This window comes from Lissotriton vulgaris, chromosome 3_1, assembly GCF_964263255.1.
Source record: "Lissotriton vulgaris chromosome 3_1, aLisVul1.2, whole genome shotgun sequence".
NCBI lineage: Eukaryota > Metazoa > Chordata > Amphibia > Caudata > Salamandridae > Lissotriton > Lissotriton vulgaris.
The window spans coordinates 74,626,793-74,653,197 of record NC_141689.1 but is presented as its reverse complement, the minus strand read 5'-3'; positions in this window follow the sequence as shown (position 1 = coordinate 74,653,197).

The following is a 26,405-nucleotide window of genomic DNA, read 5'->3' as shown; positions in this document are numbered from 1 at the left end:
TGAAGGTCTAATACCAGATAAAAGTGGTTTGGAGAAAATCCATGGTGAAAAAGTTTTTACCTTTTCAGAGTTTTCGCTCACTTTCGTGTTTTCGGGTGCCTACTTGGGGGGGTTCCTGGTGTTTGGGGGAGGGTTGGGGGGGTCTTGGAGCAACGCTGGGTATGGATACTTTTGATTGCAAGTGGTTTGGAGAAAATCCATGGTGGCAAAGGGGAGTTAGGGCCTAGTTGAAGAAAGCGTTTGACACTATTTTTAACTTAGGGCTCGTTAGGGTTAGCAGTATTGCATGTGTTTGGGGGTGTTCGAGATTTTGGCAACTGGGTTCTGGGGTATACTCTTGGAGCACTTGTCGAGAAATGTCTAATTTTGGTTGCAAGTGGTTTGAAGAAAATCCATGGTGGGAAAGGGGGGATTTGGGCCTACTTTACTTTCAAAGTACGTTTTGTCACCATTTTCCACTAGCCTCAGACAGGTAGCAGTATCGCACGTTTTTTGGGGTCTGATTGGGGGTATTCTACATTTTAGCATCTCTGTTTAAGGGTCTGGGAGCACTGCTGGGAAGGTCTAACTTTGTTCTAAAATCGTAGTTTACAGTACACCTAGCTTGAGGGGAAAGATCCGCAAAATTCGCCCATACTTATTTATCCTTCAAAAGGAGACTCAGAGTATGCGCTTTCGAAACTATTGTACTGTCGATTCTGAAACTGAAAGTGTGAATTTTTGCACTACACAGCGTACGTACCTTATATTTTTTTCTCAGTGGTGTTTTAATATCACTTCCTGTTTTTCCATCAACATTTACAGGGCGGCTTTCACCCTGTGCAATGGAAAAAAAGATGAAGTCAGACTTCACCTTAGCGACCAGCAATTCAGCATCTGCCAGGCAGGCAGTGGACAGGGTGTCTTATGGTCACCAACATTGATCGACGGAACGTCAGATGGAACGGAGGAGTACCGCAAATAAGAGGAATGGCTGGATGTATGCAACTTCCCAAATTCAACAGGACAAGTACAACAACATACAGTAACAGTATCCATTCATTTCTACTTATCTTTTAAGTAATGTTATTGCTGTGAACTTCTATGAGTGTGACTCTGCATTTCTTTGCTCTCTGCTTCTAAATTCATCCCTCCAGCCATTGTATAGTTTTACTTTGCTATTTTTCAAACTAATTTAATGAACAAAGTGTTTCTCTGAGTGCAGAGATAGGCAAGTGGAAATGCATAATTACTGCAGTCCTGTACTGTCGCATTCTTTCATTCATTAGAAAGTACTACTTAGTTTAAGTAACCTAACCATCCATTTAGCAATCAACTTCATGCCTACAGTAGTGCATGCACTTCCTTTATGTCCCTTAAAATATTTATGGATATCTTCGTATCCAAAGATTTGTTTATCTTCATTTGTTGTTTGTCCATGCTGTGTTTATTTTCCTCTCTCAACAAAACTTTCCCAAAAAATCCCATTCCCATCCAATTTCCAAACCCTAACCCTCTTCCCCCGGGCTGTGTGGTTTTCATTGATGTGTGAGTAAATGACAGCAATAATTCCACACACTTGCTGGGGAGGATAAGGTCATAGCAACTGAAAATGAATTACATTTCAAGGCTCGTGAAGGAATCTGAGGATATATTCTTACTCAGCTTGACACAGACCCTTGACTATTGGCAAATCAAAGCAGATTTTCATGGGCGCCATCAACTGGATTGATCATGAAGAACATCCTCCTCCTACACGTGGCAAATGATTACGCTGCTGTGTCCTTCACCTTCAGTACTATTTCTTGTAGTAGTAGCCAATGTCAAATTCCACGCAAGTAGTAGTTATACTTTCAAAACTTTAGCATTTGTAAGGCTACAATATGGCACTGTTCTAGTGTACTGTCACGTGCTATAGTATCTATCATACCGTTCTAATGCTCCGCTCAGGCCAATCAATGTTTCAATTTCTTTTTTTTCATATGCTGCAACTGCCACTGTGTACCACCACTAGTACCACCGCAATGATGCCATTTCAACCACCCAGGATTGCCAACCTTAATCGCCATTTGCCATGCAGCCAGCCCTGTGCCTAGCCCTATTTTCAAACATGAATTACAGGTAAGATAAGCGTTTGGGGGGAGAAGGAATAATGGAGTAGTAGGAGAGACGAGAGACTGGCGGTAGTACTAGTAAAGTCCTAGGACAATTGAATTCACTAACTCTGTGAGAGTCACTTACTTTTGTAAACATTTGGGCAATTACTTAAACAATTTGAATCAAGAAGCCACTTAAGTTTCAGGATAACAAACTTACAGTTAAACCCCCCCCCCCAGCCTCAACTGCAGTAAAAACACGTATGCTATGTTTAAGTTGAAAGTAATAATTATTTATATCCCTAACAAAAATAAACTATCCCGCAAGACCCGTCCCACCCCCCTACCTAACCCCAAAGAATGTCCGTGAAATAAAAAGTCTCCAAAGTCCCAAAAACCCAACTCCCAATTCCCACCCCCCAAAAGTCTTTAAAAAAAGGGGCAAGGGACAGTCTCTCCTCCTCTAATGCCGCCGGCGGTGTACTTTTTGGGCCAGGTGGTCATGCTCCTTGCGGAGGTTCTTGAGCAGGATTCTCATTTTCTTCTGCTCCTGCTCAAGGTAGGACACCCTGAGGGTTAGGCGGTGCACGCGTGCCTTGCGCCTGCTGTGGGGGGCAGCTGATTTTTTGGCTGCCTGGCGGTGGCGGGTGACTGCGGTACCACAGCTCCGTACCGCTGGAGGCCTGCGCTGACTGGCTGACCCAGGGAGCTCGGAGGAGGATGCAGCTGTGGCTGTGGATGTTGTGGAGGTCGACTGCGTGTCCTCCTCCTCCTGGGCCACCAGCCGCCGATATTCGGCGACAGTCGCCTCCAGTTTCCGTTGCCGGGCCCGTCTAGCCAGCTCCTTCCGTGACAGTTTGGAAGGAGCATCTATATGAAGAAAGAAAAACATAGTCTGTAACCAATGCTCTTTAAGATTAACACAAAATAATTCAGGAGAAAGTTGTGTCACAGTAGAACTAGCAACTTGCAAGCACAGTACATAACATTTGTGGCCTGTATCTATCTAACCTCCCACTTCTTCAGCCTTGCTCTAACATTAGTGGGAGTTTCAGGAATCAATTCTACGAGCACTATGGACTCACTACATTAGAGTCGACTATGACAGTACACCAGTCTTCTTCTTCTTCTTCTCTTTTGTTTAGCGAAATTGGTACGTAAACTTCTGGAAGCCGGCATAATGCCAGGGCAGTCAACTTGCACCCGAGAAAAACAGACGCACGCCATGATGACACAGGCTTGTGTTACTGTACCAGTCCAGTACATGCAGGTGGTGAAGCTCTTACTTTTCTATTATGGGTGGCACTGAGAATACTCTGTTACAAGGGCTACTGCTTAGTTAATTTAACTTTCACCCTACAGTGCCAATGACTACTAGAAAAGGAAAATGAAGAAGATAAATAATATGATTATCTATCCCTTCACAGAATATGTATTTGATTACATATGGGATGACTTTAGGTGCTTTGTTTTTTATTGAGTGAACACTGATAGGCCACACATGAATGACAGAGTTGTACTAAAGTTATTAACAGAGGTAGTGAGTGGCCCCCGTAATCGCCGGATATATGCTGTGCTTGCAATACAAACTACTAATACTATTCATGGTAGTATTCGGAAAAATTACAACTTCTTTTCCTTGCCTTTCCTAGACTGGAACGGACGTGCGGGTGCAGTGTTACATGCTCTTCAAAGTAACACTTAGTTCATCCAGTGACCGTCTACTCTCTCTACATACACATATGCTATCTACGAGTCAGATAGTACCATGATCCAGGCATCCATCCATTCAAAGTAAATGTCAATCATTCTTCTTAATGTCTTAACTGGACAAACCTTACTTTTTCTCACGGGAAAACAAAATTTTCATTTTATTTTGGAAACCGCAAGCCATGCATCCGTGTTTGACTTGCATTTGAATTTCAACCAAAGGATAAATTGCGCACACATACAGTTTCTGTTTCACCCACCCAGGCAGTCCTCTTCCCTTTCTCCTTCCACCCATCCTTGCTTCATCCTTCAACCGGCCATGCATCATATTCCCAGCCACCTCGGGCAGCATTCAAAAACACGTATCATTCTTTGCCAGTCATCCTTACTTTTAACTCACTCGTCCTTCCACACTTACTTACAACTTTTTTCCCTTTTCGTTCATCCCATCCATTAAGTTAATCTCTGATCTGACTTGGATTCTCGAAAAAACTTTCACAGCTGAGTTGAAGTCAATTTAGAGGATGCTACTACCTGGTTGATAAAAACTTAGTTCTAAATTTGTAAGTCTTCTTAACAGTATAGTATACTTGTACTGTGCAACATATACACCCATGCAGAGAGCACACCATGCAGTCTGCAATCTCAATACGTAAGGAATATAATAGCTTACCACTGTCCGCCACTACCGTGGCATCCCCCACAGCAGCTTCCGCTGGCTGTTGCACCACCTCCGCCCCAGGAGTGCCCACCTCCGCTCTGGCCCCGGCACCGGTGGATGGTTGTGCCGATGTTCCGCCTAGAAAATACATTTCAGATTCTTAGATGCCATATACACCACTCCCTAGTATTTTGTCTAGGAATGAAAAAATGTCACTACGAATACACAAACAAATGTAATAATTTGTGACTGTCTAGTCAAAACTAAAAATTGCACTTTTTTCAGGGAAGGGTGTTGTCTTGCTACACTTTTTGGCACAACTGATGAATGCTTGCTTTTTAACACGCACCGTTTTTCTCATAACAGACAGAACCTTCCCTTCTAAGAACAAGAGCAGGATCAGATCATCATCCCTAGGATGGAGTCAGTAACGATTCAGCACCACAAAGAAGATTTGAAGTTCCAACCAGGTGAGGGTTTGCCCACAATTAATGTGTGAAATCACTAAGCACTTTTCCATTTTCAATCCACCGTTTATGTTGTATGATGAACTTGATTTTAATAAATGTTTTTACTTTTAATAAAGCTTTAAAACTTACATAGACTCTGTGGTTTTTAGTCATGAGTGAGTGAGCGAAAGGGTTTGCAATTTGCAAGCATGAGACCGTGGCTCTGACAGTTCTGGACTCTGACTCCGTAGTCTTATGTCCTGGGTTGTATAATCATCATTGGGGATCAATCATCGATGAATTAGGGAGCTAAATTACTCTGTCACACTAGCTAGTCAGTAAGGAGATTGGGGGTTCAAATTCTGTTATGACTGAGGTATGTGGAAAGTCTAACTGCGCCTATTATAATTGATAAACAATGCACTATTTAGTGTCCATAGTTCTGTTTGTGCAGAATTGTCCCTGCAACAATAGTAGTATGGATTGTCCTGCTATCCAATCAAAAAGTAAACTAGTATCCTATTCTTTCTTGGTGGTCATTGACAGTTTATTGTTGGGAATTGTCAAAGCATAAACATTTAGAAGACTTCAAAAGACATTATGGACAACTCAGAGGACTGCGCATAGAGCTGTTGCTGAATAGAATGGAAGTTTCGTTTAACACCTTTTGCCAACTGTGCAAGCTTAGTTAGCTACACAGACAGACTAATAATAATAATCTAGTAGTACCACAGGGAGTCATAGTAGAGGCAGGATAAGAATTTAGAAACAGTCTACAAGAAGATCAAAGACGATTTAGAAAATATAGAAGGAGGAACGTTAGTAAAAAATAGGTACTCTAAAAGATAGGGAAGTATAATTATTAATATTAACATGAAAACTTACTGGGGCCAGCAGAGGAGCCCTCGCCGGACCGATCCTGGCCTTCCTGGTCCTCCTCCGCAGCTACCTCCTCCTCTGTCCTCTTGCCCCTGGGGGAAGCTGATGTATAACCTGAAAGAAAGACCCAAAAATGGATGATTGTTGGCAACCAAATCAAACATTTCAAAAGAACAATAACAAATTATTTCGGGGAAATAGCAAATAGACAACAATTGCACTACATTTATTGACCTATCTTATGTGGTCTACTAGGATATTAGTATTGCTGGATTCGCGGACTGTCGACTTGGAAAGTTATGTAACTCACTAAACCAACTACAAAAAGGTTCGACTAGGACTGGCAGGCAGCACTACACAGCACGCGAAGTGACAGACAAAGTCCATCATGATTGCAGACCAGTGAGAACACTAAAAAGTAAGTTTCCTACTACATAACCAGTCATTAAAATACTCAAACTATCAATCCACCACCACTATCTCTTCTTAGTGGCAGGTGTACAAAGGAAGGACTGGACTTGAGTCTCTAGGGGCAGATTTACAAGTCCCTTGCGGATCTTTTGCTCCATCGTTGCGTGACTTTTGTGACGAGCGGCAGTGCAAAAGAAGCACCATGGTGCGGGGTATATTAACAACGTGACGCATCTGGGAGATGCATCACGTTGTAAAGCCCTGCGCCATCAGGGGGCGTTCTGGCGCAAGGGAGTGCGTTCCTTTGCAGGAACGCATCCTAAAAGTGGCTGAGTGAAATCTACAAGATTTCACTCAGTCACTTTTAGGCCAATGCTGCGTCACTCAAAACCCTGCGCCTGCTTGAAGCAAACGTACGGGTTGACGCAGCATTGGGGAGATAGGGCACCCCAGAGCATTGCTGGAGCTGCGTCGTGGTTGTGACGCAACTCCAGCAATGCGCTGCCTTTAGGGCACAGATGCGTGACGCTTCTGTGTCGTTTTTGCCCCATGGTGTACCGCATTGTAAATGCGGCGCACAATGGGTGGTGGAGGCGTGGCGCACAATTACTGGCGCTTGCGCCTGCTAATTTGCAGGGATGCGCCAGTAATTGTAAATCTGACCCTTAGTGTCTAGCATTATGCAGTTCTGTAACGTACACTCATACATAATTACTGAAATGACAAGAAAGTCGAAAACAAATAAGCATAGTAGCACCGCCACTGAGCAGGAGAGCAGTGCACCTGAAATGCAATCACAGAACATTTTGAAACATAATTTACCTACAATCTAATCGGCAGCATTATTGCTCTTCGGAAAAAACAAAAAATTGCAATATGATAACACATAGAGCAGGAGAAAACAGAGTAGTGATTAAATAGCTACTACTACTCACCAAGCCCGGGGACCTCGATGCCTAGCAGGTTGAGCAGGTCATGTTCACGGTCCAGGAGGTCAGACCACCGGTGCGTGGCCTGGTTGTAGGTGCGCCGGACCCGAGAGTGGTCATACATGGCCCGGCACACCTTCTCCCACAGCTTCCGACGCTCCCGGAGCCCGTACCCGCTAGCGATCCTGCCGCCTGCCGCGATGGTCTTGGGGAGGTGGCACTGCAAATAGTAAACCAGTGCGGCCACCTCCTCCGCGCTGAAGATCTCCCGTGCTGTGACTTTCTCCCCCCGCAATCGCCCGCATGGGAGCCCGGTACGGGGTGCGGGACCCTTCCCCTTCTCCTTCCCGGCTCCCTTTGCCATGGTCCTGGACAGGAATGGAAATAATAAATAGGAAAGAGAATAGGGAAACAGTAAATAAAAGAAGAGGCAAAAAAAGTAGTTTTAAAGTAACCAAAAATAGAAGAAAACACAAAATATAGATATAGAAAAATAGAGGGATAGATCAGTAAAAAAGATTTTTAAAAAACTTCAAACAAACAAAGGATGGCAAAGATTGAAGCTGGATAGGAAAAGCATGCCCAGAACCATAGCAATGAATGAAAAACAAGATGGCGGCGCCCATTGAGGACCGAGTGGGTTAGTTTGCACGATATTTTCCCCGCGAGTACACAAAAACACACGCGAACTCGTAATACCGCGCCGGACACAACGGGAGATTGCCAATAGCACCCGGAAACGGAAATACGCAACGCGCACAAGATGGCGGCGCCCATGTACGACCGCATGGGTAACTTCGCGGTCGGTGCGCTGCAAGCGGCCCCCAGCGAACACGCAAAAAAAAAACAATCCGCTAATTTGTGCGGATTGAGAGTTCGATTTAGCGTGAATTCGTGCCCCGCGAATCTCACGAAATTGCAGAAAAATTTATTTTGCAAAACTGAAAGCACTTAGCAGGTGCAAAAGTTCAAGCTAATTTGTAACCATTTCCTGTAGTGCTTCCTGAGGGGCCCCTCCAAAGTTGAGTTGCCTACTTGCAACTATTCTATGACCCTGCTCTGACCCTCAAAGCAGGGTCAGAGAATAGTTACAAGTATGGCACAATGCTCCTGTAAAAAAAAATTAAACTGCAACAGGAAGCCCTTACAGCTAAGGAAGCAGGTGCCAGACTTGAAGCTCAAATTCAGTGACACATTAACCAGCCCCAAATTTAAACACAGCTTGGCTAAACCATACATCTGCTAGGCGCATCGCACACTCAGCCGACAGCCCGTGGGACCCTACTGCTCACAACGGCTGTCATACATCAGGACTAAGGCAATCTGTGCGCGCGCACCACTAGCCCCTACTCCACTGACGCGCCCCCAGAGATTAATGCTCCGTTCAGTGGGTATTGGTGACATGAATGCCGGAAAGACACGCGGCAGCGCAGCTAGAAAAAATGGGACATACCGATAAGAACTGTTCTGTTTTTTGTTTGCAGAGTTAACTGTTTACTTATACGAAAAACTGAAAAATAAGACGTCACTTACAGACATAATTGTGTAATGAACGCACGTGATATGAACGACGTACTTGAGGCCTAGTTCACTGACGACACATTTGGTGGCACGGTGCACCTTCCCCTGTACACCCCTACCCTCACGATCCATCGCCAAGTTGCAGCCGGCCCACAGGGTTGTAGGCTTTGCTATATGTACTGTACCATTGAATACTAATAAATGTCTTAAAAAAAAATAATAATAATTAACCAGCCCCAAATTAATTCATCTCAGTTGAGGCTGGGCAGGTGTGCTTTCCCCCCATAATCTACAGTGGTGAACCAGAGGGTGCTGTGATGAACCAGAGGTTGCAGGGCTGAACCAGAGGGTGGCAGTGATGAACCAGAGGGTGGCAGAGATGAACCAGAGGGTGGCAGTGGTGAACCAGAGGGTGCTGTGATGAACCAGAGGATGGCAGTGATCAACCCGAGGGTGGCAGTCTTGAACCAGAGGGTGGCAGTGATCAACCAGAGGGTGGCAGTGATCAACCAGAGGGTGGCAGTGATCAACCAGAGGGTGGCACTGGTGAACCAGAGGGTGCTGCGATGAACCAGAGGGTGGCAGTGATGATCCAGAGGGTGGCAGTCATAAACCTGAGGGTGGCAGTGATGGACCAGAGGGTGGCAGTCATAAACCTGAGGGTGGCAGTGATGAACCAGAGGGTGGCAGTGATGATCCTGAGGGTGGCAGTGATGATCCTGAGGGTGGCAGTGGTGAACCAGAGGGTGGCAGTGATGATCCTGAGGGTGGCAGTGGTGAACCAGAGGGTGGCAGCGATGAACCAGAGGGTGGCAGTGATGAACCAGAGGGTGGCAGTGGTGAACCAGAGGGTGGCAGTGGTGAACCAGAGGATGGCACTGGTGAACCAGAGGGTGGCACTGGTGAACCAGAGGGTGGCAGTGATGAACCAGAGGGTGGCAGTGATGAACCAGAGGGGGACAGTGATGATCCAGAGGGTGGCAGTGGCAAACCAGAGGGTGGCAGTGATGAACCAGAGGGTGGCAGTTATGATCCTGAGGGTGGCAGTGGCAAACCAGAGGGTGGCAGTGATGAACCAGAGGGTGGCAGTGATGAACCAGAGGGTGGCAGTGGTGAACCAGAGGGTGGCAGTGATGAACCAGAGGGTGGACTGGTGAACCAGAGGGTGCTGTGATGAACCAGAGGGTGGCAGTGTTGAACCAGAGGGTGGCAGTGATGAACCAGAGGGGGACAGTGAGGATCCAGAGGGTGGCAGTGGCAAACCAGAGGGTGGCAGTGATAAACCAGAGGGTGGCAGTGATGATCCTGAGGGTGGCAGTGGTGAACCAGAGGGTGGCTGTAATGAACCAGAGGGTGGCAGTAATGAACCAGAGGGTGGCAGTAATGAACCAGAGGGTGGCAGTGATGAACCAGAGGATGGCAGTGATGAACCAGAGGGTGGCAGTGGTGAACCAGAGGGTGGCAGTGGTGAACCAGAGGGTGGCAGTGATAAACTAGAGGGTGGCAGTGATAAACTAGAGGGTGGCACTGGTGAACCAAAGTGTGCTAATGATGAACCAGAGGGGGGACAGTGATGATCCAGAGGGTGGCAGTGGCAAACCAGAGAGTGGCAGTGATGAACCAGAGGGTGGCAGTGATGATCCAGAGCGTGGCAGGTCTGATCCAGAGGGTGGCAGTGGCGAACCAGAGGGTGGCAGTAATGAACCAGAGGGTGGCAATGATGAACCAGAGGGTGGCAGTGGTGAACCAGAGGGTGGCAGTGGTGAACCAAAGGGTGGCAGTCTTGAACCAGAGGGTGGAAGTGGTGAACCAGAGGGTTCTGTGATGAGCCAGAGGGTAGCAGTGGTGAACCAGAGGTTGGTAGTGGTGAACCAGAGGTTGGTAGTGGTGAACCAGAGGGTGACAGTGGTGAACCAGAGAGTGGCAGTGGTGAACCAGAGGGTGCTGTGATGAACCAGAGGGTGGCATTGGTGAACCAGAGGGTGGAAGTGGTGAACCAGAGGGTGCTGTGATGAGCCAGAGGGTAGCAGTGGTGAACCAGAGGTTGGTAGTGGTGAACCAGAGGTTGGTAGTGGTGAACCAGAGGGTGACAGTGGTGAACCAGAGAGTGGCAGTGGTGAACCAGAGGGTGCTGTGGTGAACCAGAGGGTGGCAGTGGTGAACCAGAGGGTGGCAGTGGTGAACCAGAGGGTGGCAGTGATGAACCAGAGGGTGATAGTGATGAACCAGAGGGTGGCAGTGGTGAACCAGAGGGTGGCAGTGATGAACCGGAGGGTGGCCGCAATGAACCACAAGGTCGCAAACAGGCTGGACACGTAGAAACAACATGGTCACGACCGTTGCGATCACACAAGTAAGTTTGCGTACCCGAACTTGTAAAAAACCCTCGCGAACTGGCAAAAACCCTTGCGAACATGCAAAAAACACAAATTCGCACGAATTCGCGGATTTTGTGAATTGCGAGTTCGCTTTCTTGTGAATTCACATAACGCGAATTCACAAATTTCACCCATACTTAGCAATCATTGAAAACGGCATCTTGCACAGTGCGAACAGGGTACTACGCAGTTCGCATAGTGCTACGCGTAGCTTGCATAGTGTGAAGCGTAGCTTCGCGTAGCGCTACTTCGCAAATTACGCCCAGCCCTACATATAACCATCTAGAAGAAAGGAACCATCTACCTTCCATGTTTCCTGTCGACAGATTATGGCAAAGGACTATAGGTAGGCCAACCAATCTAAAAGAGATCCTTTACTATTTACTCCTGCCACATTAAATGAGGCGAATCTGAGGGCACTAGCAACAATGTTAAAATTTTAAGTTGATTGACATTCTACTGTCTTGACGGGGCTCCAAGCCTTATTCACACCATAGGCAGCAAATGGGAGCATTATTGGTACTGGTAGAACATCAGGCCTCGTATATATCTATACCAGAACAACCACCAGTTGGTAACCTCCAAACACTATTGGACAGTTTTATTTCATAGTAGGAATAACACATCAATCTGCAGCTGCAGGTGTCATTACTGCCACACATGGGTGCTACCCTTTGTGCTACTACAAACACTATTACCCTCTTGTGGCAAAAATTGCGAAGGGTTCAAAATAGAAGCACCACACACATCAGGCAAAAGTGCCCCTGGATCTGCCAGCTGCAGACTACAAAACCTAAAGGCTAATTTACAAGTAACAGGTGCATCTGTATCGATGTGTCAGCTTCCCTGCGCCTGCATGCGAAACCCTTGCCCCACCATGTATGCGCCATATTTACAATACGGAGCACCAGTGCGCAAAGATTGATAGATGTGTCAGAAATATTTACGCATTTGTCGGCGTAGAAGTCACGCATTTCTGGAATCCTGTCACAAGCAAGACGCAACTCCAGCAATGCATTGGGAGGCCTATTCCTATTCTGCTGTGTCACTCCTTACGCCTGCTTTAAACAGGCGTAAGGAGTGACGCAGTGGCATCCTAAAAGTGGCGCAGTGAAATCTTGGAGATTTCACTGCATCACTTCTACAAGGCATTCCAGCGGGGGAAGGCCCACCCTGCATACATTATACCCGACGCAGGTATATTGTGGCACAGGGCTTTACAACGGTGAAGCATCTCCCTAGATGCGTCACGTTGTAAATGGGCCGCAACGTGGCACATTGTTTACACCGTGACATCGCAAAAAGTGAAGCAACAGCTGCGCAAAAGTGTTGCAAGGGGCTTGTAAATCTGCCACCAAGTCAATGGACTTATCAGGCTTGATTTAGCCTCATTATTGGGGCAAGGGAGTCAATCTAGTGCATCAGCACCTAGTGCCTCTAACTTGTTTGATATTTTTATGACAAAATTGTAAGCCTCAGGCTGTCTCGGGTACCCAGTAAAGTGACCTTTGGTACCTACCTTGGACTATGATGGGGTTGGGGCGGAGGTTGGCCTATATAAAAAAGCCTAGGGGTATGTTAGATGAACAGGTCATCAGGCTAAACTAATGACAACATAGTCCCCATTATGGGTTTATGGGGTAGGTCCCACCCAGTCGACTCTCCGTGCCATGATTAGCCTATTAGCCAAATGATGGCCCTCACTGCCCAAAAAGGACATCCACTGACATACTTTATTCTTTAGGATATGGTGTCTTACCCAGTGTGTTTTAAAACAGGGACCCCAGTAATTACCACAACATAGGGGGCCAAGGCGGGTGGAAGATTTAAAGAAACATATGGGGAAGCTGGGCCAGTTTTATTGCTTACACCACCCGTCCCCACCTGGGGAGGCCTGGCAGCACTAATCTGCCTAGGCCCTTCTATGGAATTGACAACTCAGAGTTCGTATGGGTACCCTGACTTGTATTTTGAGTTGCCATGTGTTCTTGTTTGGAGGGTGGCTTGGTGATGGAAAATAAGGGACCTTCTTTGGGTGGACAGTGTATACATGTGGAGCATGATACCAGCTCCCCAATAATCTTTGAGCCCTCAGATACAAGATTCATGGTGTTCTTAGTATGCCCCATCAATGACAGGTTGGTTTTACCAAACTGTATTCAATTGATGAGTTTATCTAAGCATTTATCTAGACAATTACTAACCACGTTCTCAACCATAGATTGTAGTAAGTGAGTGAACTCATTAACATTAGTGTTAACAATATGGTCTCAAAGCAGTCATAAGCTAATGTCCTCCACGAAAGCCTGCTTGGCCAGACCACACTTAGTCTTTGTCCCCGTCCATCCTGACACTATCTGCCCTTTTAACTTTTTTTCGCTTTGGTGCCTGAGGGACCACAGTCCGGCGGGGAATTCCTATTCCCTGAAAATTTCCTCTAATTTGTGAAAATCAGCAGTAACGGTTATAGCGGTAGCTGGCCGCGATGAACTAGATCCTCCCACAACTTCTTGACTCATAACATTATGTGCCAACATGGAAATGTACATAGGAATAGCCAAGGGAGTTTCCATTGAGACAGTTGTGCGTTTCCTGCGTGGCCCATTGTCTCTCTCTCAATGTTAGCCTAGTTGTACACATTGTAGGCTGCATTTCTTTTGCACATGTTACTACATAAATATGCTTGTTTTGTGACACGTTTTTATTTTCACATGGAACCTGCATATGTTTTTGTGTTCTGTTCCTTTCGTGGGATTTACAACAACAGTGCCCCTTGTTATTCTCTCTGGTCAGACACTAGCACTTGACATAACATGAGAATGCAGCTGCTGTTTGTGAGCACACGTCTTACCATATAACTAAGGACAAAAGTTCTTAAAAACACACTAAGAGTGAAGGTTCTGAGGAAAGATTACCATATCAGCTGAGATGTAAAATGATCATCTGTGTATGCTAAGGTATGGGGTCAGCCACTTATCCCAGAATTCTTCTATTTACAATCATTCAGCTTCAGTAGAAATTGGGGGCGTGGGGGGATTTAGGCTCATCTGTCTTATAACAAGAGAGGGCTTTTTTTGGTACATGGGTTTTTAACCATGCTAGCAATATTTTTGCTATCCATTTTCTTCTAATTGTGGCTCAACTCTTGCACCTAAGAGCACAATAGTTTAGATAAATATTTTAAACTTTATTCGTGCTTTTTGTTTACCTTATTGTGGACAAGTATGAGTGAGAGAACAAAAGGGTGTTCCTGTTACTCCAAACCCTGAGAGGATCGAGATTGTTGTGTTCTGGGGTGCCAACTCACTTTTTTCTCTGGAAAGGTAAGAGAGCGAATGAGGCACCATAGCTAGTCGGACTCGGGCTCACAGATACTGAGATAGTATGGTGACTGAGTCCCTACATGCCGATGTTCTATGGTCCCAAGCATAGTTCTGTTCCTAAGCAGAATCCCTGAAACATGGCGCTGCCAACATATTGGTCAGGTACTCTCTTGCGGGAACCCCGAGTAGTGCTTTTTCACAATACCTTCACACTTTTGTATCAGAGATGTCCATGGTGTTGGGGATCCTACACAGTTTTAGGTAGCACCTAGTTCTGTTGATTTTTCAAGCTTGAATATTAAACCCTGTTTATGCTACATTTTGAATCTGTTATAAAATGACTTATGATGCAACCTATTGCGATTGCGGCCAACTGCTGACTGGCAGTAAATGCCAGTTTACAGAAATATTGAGTTCCTAATGCGGGAACTCATGTGATTTTTGTAGTAGAAGCGGACGCTGCATTCCACTTTTAAGTCTTTTTATTCTTGGGTCACATTTCTGGCTGTGGATGCTAACACAAAAATACTTTTCCTGAATACATAATACCCAGACAGCTGCAGCATATCGACCTTATACTCTTATTGAAATTTCTCTTACAATATGGGAATAATGGCATCCACCCCCAGGTGCCTGGGTCAGTTCAAATGGGGCCTCTAAGTAATGATGGAGCCACATGGTTGGCATTGGCTGGATATACACCATATACAGAATTAGGTAATTTGAAACCAGTACAAACCGTGCTTTATATAATTTTCTTGTCTTATACCGAAAACGCACACAATTTATTTCACATACATTACTAGCTGGTCCATCTAGACTTGGCCTACAAGCACAAGCCCAGTTGCATGCAGTGCCTGTAATTAGTCCTGTAATTGTTCATTCAGTAATGGGCAAAAAAAAGACTAATTGTGAGGAAATACAGTGTTGGATTACACAAACATTTTCATCAAAGTGAAGCTGTGTTTCCCTTTTGCTTACCCACTGGGCTGGTTCCCACGCTAGCTGATTCCAACACCTGGGGAGCTACTTTTGCCACAGTATACGCTCTTTGCCATTGCACTCCCTCAATGGCCGTTCTACCGAACGTCCTCAAACAAATACATAATGAGCATGGGGAAGGTCCTGCCCTCGATTTGAAGAGAAAACTTATGGATAATTTTCCCATTGTCACCAAAATTATTCTTTTTAATGTTAAAGGTGAAGCAGCGTCTTTGACTATATGCCAGCTACTTGTTGCGGTGGCAGTGGCTTACCGCGAACGTGAATTGCCAGTTATTATTGCTAATGTCTATATGTCTTGAGGACACAATATTATGTGAACCAGACCTTCAGTACCACCACTTAGCAAACCTAGCTCCGACAAGGATGCCAGACCAGCCCGTGAGTTTGCTAAAAAAAACTGGGATAAATCTAAACAACAACAACAGAAAGGTAGACAACATGGAGGTTCTCCACTTCCGGAGTCCTCTGAAAGACAATAAGATTTTTGTGACCGCATTAAAATAAAAACCCCTGACAGGTATAAGGCATATGATACACGTTTTCCTCGTTCCTTTCAGGAATTGTCTGATCAACAGTACGACAGAAGAGGGTGATTTGACCGCAGACACATGGAGTATGTGAAACCAAAAAGTCAAACACCACCCTTGTCTGACGTGAAGATAAAAAAGGAGGACAGACCTCTTCAATAGAAACCTCCTTTTCAGAAAAATACAGTTGCAGCTTTAACTGCTACATATGCCACAGACAGGGAGAACCCTCCTTCTGAACAGAGGTTGGGTGATGACTCATCTCGACAGCAAGGCAGAAGTCATGGTAGTACCCCGGACACTCCATTAAAGTGATATTTTGGGGCAACTTAATCACGTCTTATGACCGGGGCCGTCTTTAGCACTGGTGGCGCCCTGTGCGACAATTCTTTTTGCCCCCATGGCCTCCTCCTCGGATTCCCTCACTACCGCTGGGCAAAGTGTCACTCATCTGTCGATAGCCCCTCTCTCACATACATTGAATTTGTTTTAAAGAACTGGTAAAAGCTGGCTTAACTAATAAGAATGTATAGCTTCCCAAACAAACCCCTTTTAGCAACATTAGCAATATATAATGAAAGACTGGGTGGAAAACATATAATCCTATTTTTTTGCAGTTTGCATGCTGCTTTTTAGGTCTCGACTATTATATTCCGCAAGGAATAAATAGACGAGAGTATAGAGGCTAAACCAGGCTGTGAAACCATCGCGGATTTCGGAAAGTTCATGTGAACACAATCACGCGCATTCTCGCCACAGGCATTTGTTTTCAAGAGCTTTCATTGGCTCTTCACTTTGTGCACGCAGGTGCCTAGTCCTCCCACCCCCTCCCTCTCCCTCTCCAGCGCGCGCTCCACTTGCATCTGCCTGTTGCTCCCCCACACAGCAATGCCGAGAAGCTTGTTTAACTTTCCTGTTCTTGTTCCAAACTCTGCTGCTATCTCGGAATGCCGTCCGTCCATGTTGACTTTGCTCCCGCCCCCTCCTGTTGGCCATATTGCTTTTGATCCCGTACCCTCACACCTGTTACCTTTGTTCACACCCCTCTTCCGCCGTAGTATGTGTTCTCATTCTTACTGCCCCCTTCCGCTGTCCGTGTTGACTTTATTCCCGTCGCCCCCTCCCGCCGTAGTTTGTGTTGACTCTGGTCCCTTTCCCCGTCTTGATTTCCGTCCCACATTGGTTGTCCCGCTTTCTGCCTCTTTTCTGTCTATGTTTAACTTTCCTGTTCTTGTTCCAAACTCTGCTGCTATCACCGAGTGCCGTCCGTCAATGTTGACTTTGCTACCGCCCCCTCCTGTTGTCCATGTTGCTTTTGATCCCGTACCCTCACGCCTTAGTTTGTATTGCCCTTCTTCCCACCACCTTCCCACTGTAGTTTGTGTAGTCTTCTTTCCCGCCCCCTCCCATTGTCTGAGTTACCTTTGTTTCTACCCGTCCAGCCATAGTTTGTGTTGTCCTTCCTGCTCCTTCCAGTTGTCCGTGTTCCCTTTGTTACCGCCTCCATACTGCCGTACTTTGTTGTCTTTCTTCCCAGCCCCTTCCCATTGTCCGTGTTACCTTTGTTCGCACCCCTCTTCCGCCGTAGTAAGTGTTGTCATTCTTACTGCACCCTTCCGTTGTCCGTGTTGACTTTATTCCCGTCCCCCCTCCCGCCGTAGTTTGTGTTGACTCTGGTCCCTTTCCCCGTCTTGATTTCCATCCCACATTGGTTGTCCCGCTTTCTGCCTCTTTTATGTCTATGTTTAACTTTCCTGTTCTTGTTCCAAACTCTGCTGCTATCTCCGAGTGCCGTACGTCCATGTTGACTTTGCTACCGCCCCCTCCTGTTGTCCATGTTGCTTTTGGTCCCGTACCCACACGCCTTTTACCTTTGTTCACACCCCTCTTCCGCCGTAGTATGTGTTGTCATTCTTACTGCCCCTTCCGTTGTCCGTGTTGACTTTATTCCTGTCCCCCCCTCCCGCCATAGTTTGTGTTGACTCTGGTCCCTTTCCCCGTCTTGATTTCCGTCCCACATTGGTTGTCCCGCTTTCTGCCTCTTTTATGTCTATCGCCCGGTCTGTCTCTCAGCCCTGGCATCTCTGTGTGTCCTTCTTTCTGCAACCACTCTATATAACCGAACATGTTCATGCCTCTACCCCCCTCCCCTATCACCAGCCCACCCTTAAGGAACTACAAATCCCAGAATTCTCGCCCCTTGAAGCAGCGGTTCAACTTGGAGCACCTTTTCACTCTGGTGCATGAGCTACCTCGGAGCAGCCGGTAAAAACTGGAGCCCCCTCGGCATCTGGTGCACTTACCACCCTGGAGCTCCCACAGCCTCGTAAGTACACTTTATTAATATTTACCAGCAAAACTTTCAACCTAGAATCACAGATCAGAGCCAACTGCACTATCCGCCCCTACAATGCCGAGAGCATTTTCGATGCTAATTAACACTGGCAAAAAAAGCACTGGCAAAACCAACAGGTGAGAGAAGAAACCTATAGGATTTTCCAATGGTGGTTTTAAATTGGGGCCTACATCATCTGTAAGTGTCATTGCAGTTTGACTTTTATCAACTTCACGCAATTATGAATAATTATTTCTATTATTGTGTGATTTGAATACTTCTGTCCATTTTTGAAGACGTGTATCTCATCGTTAAACATAGCCGCCGCCTGTTCCCTTTCTCGTAGCACGTCGGCTGCCATTTTCAATTTGTGAGCTGTGTGTAAATTGTGCAATTTAGTCAACTGGGGAATTTGCGTTACTAACCAGTGCCCACTAATTCCTCTTCCTTGACAGCAGTACCACCACAGCACCACTCAACACCACCACAGCATCACTCAGCGCCATCCCAGCATCACTCAGCACCACCACAGCATCACTCAGCGCCACCCCAGCATCACTTAGCACCACCACAGCACCACTCAGCATCACCACATCATCACTCAGCGCTACCCCAGGATCACTCAGCGCTACCCCAGCATCACTCAGCACCACCACATTAACACTCAGCACCCTCACATTATCAGTCAGCACTACCACAGCATCACTCAGCACCACCACAGCACCACTCAGCACCACAGCACCACTCAGCACCTCAGCACCACAGCACCACTCAGCACTCAGCACCACAGCACCACTCAGCACCACAGCACCACTCAGCACAACCACAGCACCACTCAGCACCACCACATTATCACTCAGAACCACCACAGCATCACTCAGCACAACCACAGCATCACTCAGCACCACCACAGCACCACTCAGCACCACAGCACCACTCAGCACCACCACAGCACCACTCAGCACAACCACAGCACCACTCAGCACAACCACATTATCACTCAGCACCACCACAGCATCACTCAGCACCACCACAGCATCACTCAGCACCACCACAGCATCACTCAGCACCACCACAGCATCACTCAGCACCACCACAGCATCACTCAGCACCACCACAGCATCACTCAGCACCACTACAGCACCACTCAGCACCACTACAGCACCACTCAGCACCACCACAGCACCACTACAGCACCACTCAGCACCACCACAGCATCACTCAGCACCACACATTCACTCAGCACCACCACAGTATATCTCAGCACCACCACAGCATCACTCAGCACCACTCAGCACCACCACATTATCACTCAGCACCACCACACCACCACAGCACCACTCAGCACCACCACATTATCACTCAGCACCACCACATTATCACTTAGCACCACAACAGCACCACCACAGCACCACTCAGCACCACTCAGCACCACCACAGCACCACTCAGCACCACCACAGCATCACTCAGCACCACCACAGCATCACTCAGCACCACCACAGCATCACTCAGCATCACCACAGCATCACTCAGCATCACCACAGCATCACTCAGCACCACCACAGCATCACTCAGCACCACCACAGCATCACTCAGCACCACCACAGCATCACTCAGCACCACCACAGCACACCCAGCACCACCGCAGCATCACTCAGCACCACCACAGCACCACTCAGCACCACCACAGCATCACTCAGCACCACCACAGCATCACTCAGCACCACCACAGCATCACTCAGCACCACCACAGCACCACTCAGCACCACCACAGCACCACTCAGCAACACTACAGCATCACTCACGGCCTCCACAGCAACACTCACGGCCTCCACAGCATCACTCACGGCCTCCACAGCATCACTCACGGCCTCCACAGCATCACTCACGGCCTCCACAGCATCACTCACGGCCTCCACAGCATCACTCACGGCCTCCACAGCATCAATCAATCAATCAATCACAGACATTTATAGAGCGCACTACTTACCCGGAGGGTCTCAAGGCGCTTGGGGGGGGGGGGGGTGAGTGCTGCTACTGCTCGAATAGCCAGGTCTTGAGCTTCTTCCTGAAGGAGAGGTGGTCTTGGGTCAGGCGCAGGTCGGGAGGGAGGGAGTTCCAGGTCTTGGCGGCCAGGTAGGAGAAGGACCTTCCTCCTGTTGTCGTTCTTCGGATGCGGGGGACAGCGGCGAGGGCGTGGCTGGCTGATCGGAGATGTCGTTTGGGAGCGTAGAAGTTGATGCGGTTGTTGAGGTAGCTCGGGCCTTGATCGTGTAGGGCTTTGTGTGCGTGGGTGAGGAGGCGGAAGGTGATTCTTTTGTTGACGGGGAGCCAATGCAGGTCTCTCAGATGTCCGGAGATGTGGCTGTGTCGTGGGATGTCGAGGATGAGTCTGGCTGAGGTGTTCTGGATCCGCTGGAGTCTCTTCTGGAGCTTGGCGGTGGTTCCGGCGTAGAGGGCGTTGCCGTAGTCCAGTCGGCTGGTGACGAGGGCCTGGGTGACCGTCTTCCTGGTCTCGGTGGGGATCCACCGGAAGATCTTCCGTAGCATGCGCAGGATGTTGAAGCATGACGAGGAGACGGCGTTGACTTGTCTGGTCATGGTGAGGGAGGAGTCCAAGATGAAGCCCAGGTTGCATGCGTGGTCTGTCGGTTTGGGTGCTCTGCCCAGGGCGGGGGGCCACCAGGAGTCGTCCCAGGCGGAGGGCGAGGAACCCAGCATGAGGACTTCCGTCTTGTCTGAGTTCAGTTTCAGGCGGCTGGTCGTCATCCACTCGGCTACATCTTTCATCCCTTCGTGAAGGTTGGCTCTGGCGGCGGCGGGGTCGTTGGTCAGGGAGAGGATCAGCTGGGTGTCGTCAGCGTAGGAGATGATGTTGAGGTTGTGTTGGCGTGCGATGGCCGCGAGGGGGCTCATGTAGACGTTGAAGAGGGTGGGGCTCAGCGAGGATCCTTGAGGGACGCCGCAGATGACTTCGGTGGCCTCTGACTTGTACGGTGGTAGACGGACTCTCTGTATTCTTCCGTCGAGGAAGGAGATGATCCATTCCAGTGCCTTCTCCTGGATTCCGACGTTGCTGAGGCGCTGCACTAGGGTGCGGTGGCAGACAGTGTCGAATGCCGCGGAGAGGTCTGGGAGGATGAGGGCCGCTGTTTCTCCGTTGTCCATCAGGGCTCGGATGTCATCGGTGGCAGCGATGAGGGCGGTCTCGGTGCTGTGGTTGGCTCGGAAGCCAGACTGTGAGGGGTCGAGGGATCCATTCGTCTCGAGGAAGGCGGCCAGCTGTTTGTTGACGGTCTTCTCGATGACTTTGGCTGGGAACGGGAGGAGCGAGATGGGGCGGTAATTCTTGAGTTCATTGGGGTCCGTTGTAGGTTTCTTTAGTAGGGCGCTGAGTTCGGCGTGCTTCCAGCTCTCCGGGAAGGTGGCGGTGTCGAAGGAGGTGTTGATGATGTCCCGCAGGTGGGGTGCGATGACAACGTCGGCCTTGTTGAAGACGTGGTGAGGGCCGGGGTCGGTCGGAGATCCGGAGTGGATGGAGTTCATCATGCGGATGGTGTCTTCGGTGCTGATCGGAGTCCAGGCACGGAGGGTGGTGGTGGGGGGCGGTGGTTCGGTTGTGGCGTGCGTCGGTTGAGTGCTGAAGCTGTTGTGTATGTCCGCGATCTTGTTGTGGAAGTAGGAGGCGAGGGAATTGCAGAGGTCTTGCGACGGGGTGATGTCGTTGTTTCCGGCGTTGGGGTTGGAGAGCTCTTTGACGATGTTGAAGAGTTCCTTGCAATTGTGTGCGTTGTTGTCCAGCCGGTCCTTGAATGCAGTTTTCTTGGTGGCGCGGATCAGTTGGTGGTGCTTCCGGGTGGCAAGCTTGAGGGCGGTCATGTTGTCCGGTGTTGGTTCCCTTCTCCAGGCTTTCTCGAGGGCTCGGCAGTTCTTCTTGGAGCTCTTGAGTTCGTCGGTGAACCATGGGGCCTTCTTGCTGCCGGGTCTGCTGGGCGGGGTCCTCAGTGGGGCGAGTTCGTCCACGCAGTTGTTGATCCACTTCGTGAGGTTGTCAGCGGCCTGGCTGGGGTTCGCTGAGCTGGCGGGGGGGGTGCTGGCTCAGGGAAGCGGCGAGCTGGTCGGCTGTGATCTTGTTCCAGCTTCTTCGAGCAGCCGGTTGCTGGTGGTGGTGGAACGTCGTTCTTCTGAAGGTGAAGTGGACGCAGCTGTGGTCCGTCCAGTGGAGTCCAGTGGCGTGGCTGAAGGCGATGTCTTTGCTGGATGAGAAGACGGCGTCGAGTGTGTGTCCGGCGAGGTGGGTGGGGGTGGACACCAGCTGCTTGAGTCCGAGGTTGGCGAGGTTGTCGAGCAGGGTGATGGTGTTGCGGTCGTTGTTGTTCTCCAGGTGGAAGTTGAGGTCCCCCAGGAGGATGTAGTCAGCGGAGGGGAGGGCATGCGGGCTGACGAAGTCGGCGATGTCCTCGCTGAATTGTGTGCGTGGTCCCGGGGGTCGGTAGATCAGGGTGCCTCTGAGGGTAGTCTTCGGGTCGGTGCGGATCTGGAAGTGTAGGTGTTCGGCGGTTTTCAGGGTGTCGTCGGTGTTGGTCGTGATGTGGATGGTGTCCCTGTGGATGATGGCGATGCCTCCTCCCGTCTGTTTGACGCGGTCTCTTAGGGTGATCTTGTATCCCTCTGGGATGGCAATGTCGGGTGCCGAGGAGTCGTTCATCCAGGTTTCCGTGAGGAAGGCGACGTCAGGAGCTTTGGTGTCGAGGAGGTTCCAGAGTTCGATGGCGTGCCTGTGGACGGAGCGGGTGTTGAGCAGGATGCACTTGAGGTGGTTGCTGCTGGTGTTCAGCTTGGCGGGTGCTGGTGCGGGGCAGGTCCGGATGCAGGTGAACTTGCAGGCGTGGCAGCTGAAGGGTCCGTGGGTGCGCCTCGGAGTGGCTCGGTAGCATCCAGGGATCCCGCCGGTGTTGAGTGCGATGAGTTCGGTGGCGTTGTAGGACAGTCGGGTCATCTTGCGTCGGTGGGGGCCAGGGGTTCGGGCGCTGGGCGCGGTCCAGGCGCGGACGGGCGCAGATGGGCTTACCTTTGGTGCACCTTCGGCGCTCAGTCGGTGCTCCCGCTGCGCGCGTCCGCTGCGCGGTCGCTCCGGGGGCGTCATAAGAAGGGAGCCGGGAGGGAGGGTCCGCTGGGAGGCGGGGAGCGCGTGGGCCAATCGGCAGGCGGGGGGGCGGGTCGCGGCAAGAACCGGCGCGAAAATCTAGGCGGGCGGCCCTGCGGCGGCTGGGGCGCCGAGTTCGAGCGGCCCTGCGGCGGCTGGGGCGCCGGATCGGAGCGGCGTCAGCAGGCAGGCAGCAGGTAGGAGGCAGGCAGCAGGCAGCAGGCGGGGAGCTTGGGGGCAACCAGGGCGCAGTGGTTGCATCACTCACGGCCTCCACAGCATCACTCACGGCCTCCACAGCATCACTCACGCCCTCCACAGCATCACTCGGGCCCCCACAGCATCACTCGGGGCCACCACAGCATCACTCGGGGCCACCACAGCATCACTCAGGGGTACCACAGCATCACTCAGGGGCACCACAACATCACTATGCGCTACCACTGCATCACTGAACGCCACAGCATTACTCGTCGCCACCACAACATCACTCAGCGCCACCACAGCATCAATCTGTGCAACCATTCAACAACAACTGGTTCAAATATGTTCTCTCAATGTTTCAAGCTTTATTACAAATCTCACAAAAAGATGTTAATATTTCACTTCGGTTCTTGGATTTTCGTCTCAATAAAATACACTAAACATAATCTTCACAAAAGTTATTTACACAAGTTTAAGCTATTGCCATTATAAATTACAATCACTTTTATTTAAGTATTAATTATTTTAAAGAATTAAAAGCCATTGTTATTTGTAATATCAATACATCTAAGTCACGTAAATACAAAACATGTTGCATTACAAATGCTATAGGTGTCACATTTGCGAAAGTTATAACTATTGGCATTGTAAATGACAAAGCTATTAATTTAGCTACTTTCAAAACCAACACATAAATTAAAATATTGTCATTTACAAGACCAATAGCTCAAACTTTCCTAATCCGAGACCTATTACATTGTAAATGCTTGTTGATGACAGTTTGTAACAGTCACTGTTGTATACTAGGGCTGTATCTTATGATCTGCATTAACAAAAGGATTTCTGTGACAACAACAATAATTCACTTAGCTATCCACATGAAATATAGATCTGTGATCTGCATGGTAGGCGTTGTATGCCACAGGCATATTAACCCTCTGCGCTACTTTATGCCACTAGGCAAAACTCCAACCTGACTCTGGAGCAGGAACATTAATAACAAAAATTAACTTGACATTCATATTGACGCCCGAAAGCTGAATGCACAAGGAATTCTGCTGAAGGTGTTTTTAAATTGTAAGTTATTGCTAAACACAGTGCCCCACCTGAGGTCAGCGTTCAGTTGAGACGCACCAATCGCACTGTTCTAAAACCAGCCCTGCTTTTGACATACTCTTGCTAGAGGTCGATAGAGCCCCCACCTTTTGTTCTTGCATCCCCCAAGGTGAGGATGTCATTCTCCCTTCTTTTTCACAACTTGTCCCAGACAAAGTTAAACAAGCTTATGCCTATGAATGGCCCTTGCATTGGCCCCTACACTTTATCCTAACCATAGTGGTTGGGATAAAGAATCGCCTTAGTATGTCATTCCTATCTGGTCCACAGCTCAGGCACAACCACAGTATCCTATCGAACAGGATGCTAAAGCACCTGTTAAGGAATTATTTTCCTAACTGGATTACCAGGGAGTAATTGATCCCTTGATGCCTCATGTGAATAATTATCTTTTTCTTGTTCTGAAACCTTATCATTCCTATTGCATAGTTTTAGACTATAGACATTTGAATAGCCATACATGCACATTTGCAGTACAAAATATGAATAGTTCTGCTCTTATTAATAACACAGTCCATAAAAAATACAAAAACACTTTGGATATTACCAATGTTTTTTTCAGTCCAATTCCACCTTTAGCATCTTAGGCTTTTAAATGCACTATGCTTGACTTCTTATGGGCTCTAAGAATATCTTGTGAGTCTTTGCAACTCGAATTGTGTCGATACTTCATGGAATAGACCCTGATACTCTGTCCTATGTGGATGATAACTACCTGATGGATGATGAATTAAATGCCCACTTTTAATTTCTCATCCCAATGGACTCCCAACCTTGCAACTAAGTAAAAGACATTGCTAAATTATTGACTCTAATAGTTCATACAAATCCATATTCATCCAGTGCGATGCAAGGATCCCTCTGTATGGCTTGATCCGCAATGGGCCAATTACATATGGACCACTTCCCTTCACCGAGTAGAAAGGGGTCTCGAAGCTACGCAATACCCACATTTCTTCAAAGAGTTTTGAATCCCATCTCCTAGTTTTCAGAGCTGGAACTATTATCTGTATGCTTGTATACAAGAATTGTCCAAGCAGGTTCTTATCTTCCAACCCACTCCACTGCGCCTCCCCCCACAGTTGCGGCTGACTCAATGAAGAGATGGTAGGGCACAGCTTTCCAAACTTGCCATGTTGGTGACACACCTTTTTGTGAAAAAAATTTCAGGGACACGGTAACGCGAGCGCAGCGAGCGAGCACGAACCACCCAAAGGGGGGTTTGGGGGGGTTCTCCCCCCGAGAAATTTTTGAAAAAGTAGTGGGCAAATGGTGCATTTCCAAGCAAATTTGAGAAAGCATGAAGGTTAATAAAGGAATTGTTAATCTGGTCTAACAAAGCCAGTGACTGGAAAAACTGAGTGTAAGAAAGGTTAGGTTTGTGCATGAAACAAGAATATAATAATGCACTCACTGACTTATGCCCCAGTGGTATAAGGCAAAAAAAGGGCAGGTGCATGCCCTGCCAACCCTTTCAACCACGCACAAAGTCCACCTGTTGCCTTGCTGAATATGAGTTATACAAAAATCCATTCTGGAAGGGGGAATTGTGAGTGATAAAACAATCATGCAACTTATCAACCGGACTCTGCGCATTGAACTCAGGTGGGACAGCTTTCCTCTGCGCAGCCTGCCAAATAAGATTACTCGTATGTTTTCCATTCAGCACTTTGAGCTAAAATTAGCTGCATATAAGAGAGAAGGACAAATACATGTCATAGAAATTGTAAATATC